Source organism: Euprymna scolopes, chromosome 7, assembly GCF_053919585.1.
Source record: "Euprymna scolopes isolate OS-2025 chromosome 7, ASM5391958v1, whole genome shotgun sequence".
NCBI classification, from domain to species: domain Eukaryota; kingdom Metazoa; phylum Mollusca; class Cephalopoda; order Sepiida; family Sepiolidae; genus Euprymna; species Euprymna scolopes.
In genome coordinates this window covers 146043120-146051000 of record NC_136488.1, presented here as the reverse complement: position 1 = coordinate 146051000, position 7881 = coordinate 146043120, and the positions used below count along the sequence as shown (strand labels likewise).

Sequence of the window (7881 nt, the reverse complement as noted above, 5' to 3'; positions counted from 1 at the left end):
TTGATAAGACCAGATGCTATATGTTCTCTGAAGCTTGAAGAGAGATAGGCACCGCCAAGCTATTTATGCCCAAGACCTACTGCATTAAATGATCCAGTGCCCCCAAGACCTTGAAGAGTTAAGAGGCTTTCCACATCCCCAGTATTTCTTTTTTTTTTACTTGGAGTCACTACTTATCAAGGCCCAAAAGCCGCTCGAGGATGATGGTTAATGAATGTAAGTGGTAGAATAGTAATCGTTAATGGTGTAAATTGGGTAGACTTTGATTATTTATGAGGACGGCTCAACAAGAACTTGTTTGCATTGGATTTGAAGGCTACTATGTAATATTCAACCGAGGAGCAGGCCAGCGAAACATTGTTTCATAGTCGGGCAGTTCTGGGAAAGGTTTGTTTATGGAATCTGTGTTTAGAGAGTGAGAGAAATCGTTTGTAGTGGTTGTAGCTAGTCAAGTGTTTTTGTGAAAGTTTGGCAAGCGGGGACCATAGATTGGAAGTCAGTCAGGCAGTTACCATAAAAAAGTTATTTCATTTTAATTTTTTCTTTGAACTGCTCTTTTCATTTTTTTCTGCTTGCTAGGAAGTTTTACAAATGGCAAGAAATTTATTTGTAAAATTTTTTTGTATCCCTCATTTTATTATTTGATTTTTGGGGGATCTCTCTCTAATCCATTCACACTTTGGATTGCAAATTTTTCCATTTGAACCTTAGGGGAGTACATCTTGATTGATTGATCCTTTACTTTGAGACTTTAATTTTTCTTTTTTATTGAAAGATGTATTTTAATTCATAAAAAGTTATTTTTATATATTTTCGAATTTATAGTAACCAGTAATATATTCTTTTACTGATTTTTTTTTTTTTTTTCTTTTTTTTTTTTCATTATTCTCTAATGAAAAGAACTTATCTTTGACAATCCATGGGTTAAGGATTAAGAATTTTTATTCCTTATTTTCATTCCTTGTTTGAATATTTGATGGATTAATAAATATTCTAATTTTTTGTCATCAATTTTCTTTTTTTTCTTTTTTCATTGCTCTATCTGGTATATTGAGCCAGCTATTATCTTGATAGATTCTGATATAAGGGTTTTTATCTTTGTAATTTTATTTTATATATATCCTGGCTTGAGGTAGTTGCCTGTCTAGCCGCACTGATGAGCTGTGATACAGCGAAACAGTACTGTATATGGATGACTATAATGCTCCTTATCTTGAGTTGAGCATATTGGGAAGTGATACACGGTATACCATTGGCATATTAAGCGGTGCTCTTTGTGTAAACAAATCGAGCTTGGGTATTCAGACGATGTCAAAACCGTTAATTCACTGCCTGCACAGCAGCTGCTGATTGGTGTAATGGTTCAAAGCCTTGACTGTCATACGGGTGGTCGGATTTCGATCCTGGCTTGAGGTAGTTACCTGTCTAGCTGCACTGATGAGCTGTGATACAGCGAAACAGTACTGTATGTGGATAACTAAAGAAATAGTAATAATTATTTTATACTGTAGACACTAGTGTTTCATACTTACTCAATTATCAGTATAAGAAGTCATAATTACTGTTGGTAGGGAGATTCGCAATCTGTACAAAGCCAACATCTTTCCTCCAGGCCACTGGCAATTAACACAAGAATGGAAGGAAATTAAGTGCCTAAAAATGCGATCTCGATGGGCATACATAATAAATAGTACGAGTTTTCAATGACCGGAAGGTGAAATGTTGCATTTGCGCTACAGTTGACCCCTTTTTCTCAATTCCCTAAAGAGAGTTCAACTTTAATTTCTTAAAGGTTCTTTATAACTATTACGTTTTTAGCATTAAATAAATATTAACGATTATTTTCATATGGATAGACACTGTTTCATGCTTAGTGTAAGAAGTGAATTCATGACTATTTGAGTAATCGTCTGATATTTCTGTGAAATGTTTATATCCCTCAGAGATCCACCTGGAATTAATTTTGTTCTTGGAGAGGAGACTGGAAACCTGTTTTGGATGAATATTCATTCACTCCAAGACGATGATTGGTTTTATATAGATTTTATTCACCTTCCAGGTGTTGATCGCAGAAGAATTGAAAGTGGATGTCTTTGCTTGCGTGGTTACTTCAAGGTCTTATTTTCACACATTTCAGCGCCCCACCCCTCCAGTGAAGGGGTGGGGACGACCTGTTAAGCCGTTCGTTCTTCTTTACGTCCAAAACCCAACTCTCTGACTCCAGCTAACCTGATCACGTGACTCACATGCAGATCCGATCAGCTGACCCTCACTTCCGGTAAAACGTGTCCACAATATAATTTACCATATTTCTTTCTTATGTTCGACCTATTTCCGAACATTTATGGGGAGCTGGTTTTCCCCAACATTTTGGGAAAACTGGTTTGCAGCCAAAGTTAAGTCGCGTGATGTTTGACCTCATTAAATTTATGCACCTGTCACTTAACTTTTTAATCGTTACATTAAAACGATTCTCAGTTCCTGTCCTGTCGTGGCCGAGCGGTAAGATGTCAGTTTTTTTTTCACACTTTCTTTTCCACCTTCATCTCAAGGCTTCAGGTTCGAGCCTACCTACCTACCAAAACTTTTTTTCTTTTACACCTCGAAACACATGGGCAACGCCAGGCACTCCCGCTAGTTATTATATAAAAGTCATTTTGCGTGTGTGTGAGTTCCTCATACATTCCAAAATGGCTGAGCCTATCTTTTGCAAATTTCACACAAAGGTGATTTATATTTCTGGCAGTGTTCTTAGATATATTTTGTACAAATATTCATCTGATAAGTATCAAAAAATCTTTTTTAGAAGTGCACGCCTGTGGAACTCTCTTCCGTTTGCCTGTTTCCCACCTGACTACAACTTGGATGTCTTCAAGTCCAACATAAACAAATTCCTGATAAACCGTCCCTTAAGTAAGACACTTTATCAAATCTCCATTACTAAAGATTACTACGATATTATCCCATTGATTACTGTACACGCAATAACCCTTATCCCCGAGTTGCTTCCGGGCCTTGATAAGCTGTGACTTCCATGTAAAAAAAAAAAAAAAAAATACAATTTTAGCAAAAATGCTTTGACATAAAAAAACAAAAAACAAATCATTAGTCAGAGAATAGTGTCAAAGTTTAACTGTATGTGAGTGAGGGTGAGGGGCTACGGAAGGCCTTTCTTAAAGAGGACCGAATGCTTTACATGGAAAAATGGAAAAATCAAATGGCTGCAGACATTTAATTATTTTTTGTTTTTTTTACTGGAAAGAGATATGATACATAACAACAGGAGTAAAGGATGGTTCATAAAAAAAAATTGACAAATAATGCAACAATTTTTGATTAATCACAAATAAAAAAAATGGTTGTAAAACATTATTATTAGTTAGTGTTAAAATTTGAAATTAATGTTTATCATATTTATTTTAGAAATTATCCCGTTAGTGCTCTGTGAAAACCCTTTGCCCTCCCCAGGGGCTCCATGGTGTTTGGGAAACTTTGGGTTACAGTATATGAAGGAAAATATACGAGTAAAAATGAATTTGGGTGTATCTGTGTATGTAGAAGACTGAGTTTATATTTGAATGTGCATGTTGGAGGAGCACTTAGTGTGTATATATATATATATATATATATATATATACATACATATACACATGATCTGTGGAAATTTCACAATGGACTCATTCATATGTAATATATTGATGTTGGCATTCTGTAGATGTTCAGCATAAATGGAGACGCTCTGATATTATTGTAGCTCTTTTGTTAAAACTGCAAAAGTATTGATCTAAGCTAGCAGGGACGCTCAGCGTAGCCCAATCGTAAAGTATGCTTAAATATATTTTAATTCTTGCAGGTTTCATATATATTATTTTAGAGTTAATTTTCTATCGATTTTTATATATTATATCCATATAACTTGGGTGCATCAGCTTGAATCGGAACCGAAGCCAAAACTTATGAACAAAAATGTGTGTAAAAATACTTAGATAATTCCTTCAGCTATAATAGAAACTGGAACCAAACTTATGAAGAATTCTTGATAAAATTATTTATAAAAAAAATAGATTACTGAAGTGCCATCAGCAATAACCGAAACCAAAACTTATGAAGAATTTTTGGTAAAATTATTTATTACAAGAAATGGAAGTCCATAACAATAAAATGACAGTCGCTCAGATGTAAGCATAACACAAAATAAATAACACACGCACTATCCTATTAATATATAGATACTAGCAGGGAGACCCAACGTTTCCCAGAATTGAATGATGATCAAAGAATCACACTCCCATATTTTTATTGTACTGTAGAGAACTTGCTGTTGATTGTATAAAATTATTTTTATATATAATGGCTTGAATTAAAGTTTAAAATGCTAAAGTCAAGTATCATGGTTCAATTGTGCTGTAAAAAAAAACGTTCATTTCAAACACAACCTCATCACAGAACCTACTGTTGGTTTTATATGTCAGGCCTTTCTGCTTATGCAGTGATGATGGCTTGAATTTAAGTTTCAAATGAAAAAGTCCAGTATCATGGTTCAATTGTGCTGTAAACAGAAACGTCTATTTCAAACGCACCCCTGTCATATCAAAGAACCTACTGTTGATTTTATACGTTGGGCCTTTCAGCTTGTGTGGTAATAAAACTTCTCAAATGCGCTTGTGATGTTAGGCTGTGTAAGATGTTAACTTTAGCCCAAATCGCCTGTTCCTTCGTTCATCAGATTTATTGAATTATCAATACTTATCAAAGACATCCTGATTCAAAACCTATCTAAGAACACTGCCAGATACATAAAGTACATTTGTGTGAAATTTCGTAAAAATCGGACCAGTCGTTTCAGAATACATAGGGAACATATTCGCATGCAGACGAAGTTCCTTTTATATGATAGTGATAAAAGTGACCTTGTTTGTCTGAGGAACAATCTTCCAAAATGCTGTCAATTTTTTGTCTACAGATTTTGAAACTTGATATATAAGAGATTTGGACCTGTTGAACAAATCTGATTTGGTTTGTAGCCAGTAAAATAGCTGCTAAGGGATCAAAATGGAAAAAATTTGGAACATGGCAGGCATGTCGACTTAAAGTGTACTACATATGCGCAATTATACATTTATAGGTTAAACGTCGTTAGTTTTTAACTTTTTATATGCGTATGGACGTAATTCAGAGAGTAAAAAATATGGCTGGAGAGCTGTATGATCAGGTTTCAATTTTAGCTGATGGTACCAAAGTCATATTTTTTTTTTTTACTGTTGAAATCACTACTATATATTGGGTGCAATATAATAATCGATAAAGAATTTTTATCATAATAAATAGGAAATCTTCATAAATTAAAATATCATATTCACCGTATGTTATGACTGGGCAACGCCGAGCGACCTGCTAGTTTATTCATAAAATGGGATATGTGTATCTACACTCCTATAATTTTTTTTGTTGTTGTGTGTATTGATGTTCATATTAAAAAAAACCTTTCTTCTATTTATTTAAAAAGAAAATACAACTTTGTTATATATGGAATTGCATTCATCTGCAACAGATCTGGCTAAACATTCATTTTAATTAATTTCCTATTAGTTTTATTTATTTATTGTCTTCTTATGGAATGATCATCTTTAGTTAACTATTACATGTAATTATATTTATGCAGATATTCTATACTTGCGTAATGTTTGCATAAAGATACCCGCACTTTGCTGTACACTCGGGTACATGCTTCACACATACTGGAGCGTACAACAAAGTCCTGACCTTAACATTTGACCTTGAAAAAATAGTGCGCACCATCCCTATGGAGGGCGGGGGACTATCATCATGCCAGATTTGGTTATGATCAGTCCAGTGGTTTTGGGTTGTAGGAGAGTTGTACACAGTTGTACACCCGAACTTTATATATATATATATATATATATATATATATACACACACACACACACACACACACACACACACACACACACGTCGAGTTTCCCTGCTACTATGATATGAATTTAAGTGTTCATTAAAATCTTTTTCAACACCTAAATATAAAAAAAACATATTTGAAATACCAGGAAGTTTCTTTAAGTGTTCTGCAGACTTGGCAGGTCGAGAGCAAGCGTTCAAGGTGTAAATTATTTCATGCTAAAATTTTAACAATCCGTCTATATTTTAGATATTTTTGATAGCCACCCTTTTCCATGAAAAAAAAAAAAAAAAAGAAAAACTGGTATTGAAAAATTGCATCGTCAGGTAAATATTTTTTGTACTACAATTTTAACTAAACTAAAATTTTGTTTGGGGTGAAAATGCAATAAAAAATAAAAATAAAAATAAAACTACCATTCACTCAATATGATTTGTTGAATTAATATATATTTTGTATTAACGACAAAACGAAATAAGTTTAAAATTTGTAATAAAATGACTTTTTTTTCTGTTATGTAACATTCCTTTACATCTCTTGTCCCTTCATCTGAAAAATAAGATAAACGGTGTGACTTTCTGAAATTTGTTCCTTTTTTTTTAATCTTTATTTTCTTGTTTAATTCGTTGTGTATATCGTCCATTCTGTATAATAAAGACCTATGTGTATCTGTGCGCATATATAATACACACCCACCCACATATATACTAGCAAGGTAGACCGACATTGCCAAGGATTGAAGGATGATCAACGAATGTTTCACGCTCTCATATGTTTGTCATCGAACTCTATAATATAAACCTATGTGTATTTATATGTGTATATACTAGCAGGGAGACCCGATGTTGCCCAGGATTGAATGATGAACGAATGTTTGACACTTGCATATTTTTATTGTTATCGAACTCTATAATAAAAACCTATGTGTATTTGTGTGTGTATGAAATATATATATATATATATATATATAAATTCGTATTCCTGTATGTTTGTTTGTTCACAATTTGATTTATATATACAAAAGGTCCATTACGTTCCTATTTCATTTATTTCAATATATAGTATGATTTTTGCAAAATATACGATTACGAGTTAACCTCATTTGCATATTACATTAAGAAAACTCGATTTTACTAAATAACTGTATGTTAGTTACTGTTTATAGCAAGCGAATTGTTTTAGCGTTCTATTTAAGGTTGTTATTTAAGGTTGATTTATATTTATAATATATTTAATTTAATTTAAATTATTATTACCGACATCAACTTTTTAGAACAGGTTCTGCATTATTTCCCCTGGAAACTTGAAAACTTAATCTTTGATCGTTCCAGGAACTACTTTTTTTATATATATAAAAATGATGAAACATTTTTAAATTTTTATTTTTGGGGGGCTAAAAAATAACTAAAAATAAAAAAAAAAAATAAAAAAAACTCCAAATAAAATCATTTTGTATTTATTTTTGTACCTTTTCTCCACGTTACAAAACGACCCTGGTGTCTAACTCTGTCCCGTGGGGAGGCATAGTAAATAGGTACAATAAGTTTCTTGCGTGAAAAAAATAATTCTGTGTAGACATAAAAATCTTTTTTCTTTAAAAAAAACAAAAAAAAAAACCAAAAAAAAAACACTTATGAATAAACTGAAAGGATTTCATTTGTTTGTTTTTGATATTCTTGAAACTGTTATACAGAATCTTTGACCGTTCCGAGAATTAAAACTTAAGCCACAGTTTTAGAAACAAACAAACAAACAAACAAAAAAAACAAAAACAAAGAAAAATCGAAAATTTCCTTTATTTACGTGGGGAAACGCCAGTGAAAAAAAGTGCCTTTAACAAAAAACATAAAAACAAGACAGTGAAAGAAATTTCATTTTCTTTTTAAACTTTTTGCAAGTCACGCACGCGCTAATGTTTATAAGCATTATTTTTCAGGGTCATAAGTCGTTGTGGTACGATTGAC

At 32.7% G+C, this 7881-nt stretch overlaps 1 protein-coding gene across 3 annotated transcripts in view; it reads left to right on the top strand.

Moving 5' to 3' along the window:
• Positions 1–7881, top strand: part of LOC145280030 (WD repeat-containing protein 13-like) — a 443316-nt gene that overhangs the window by 267199 nt on the left and 168236 nt on the right. The gene's annotated exons all lie outside the window — the stretch shown is intronic.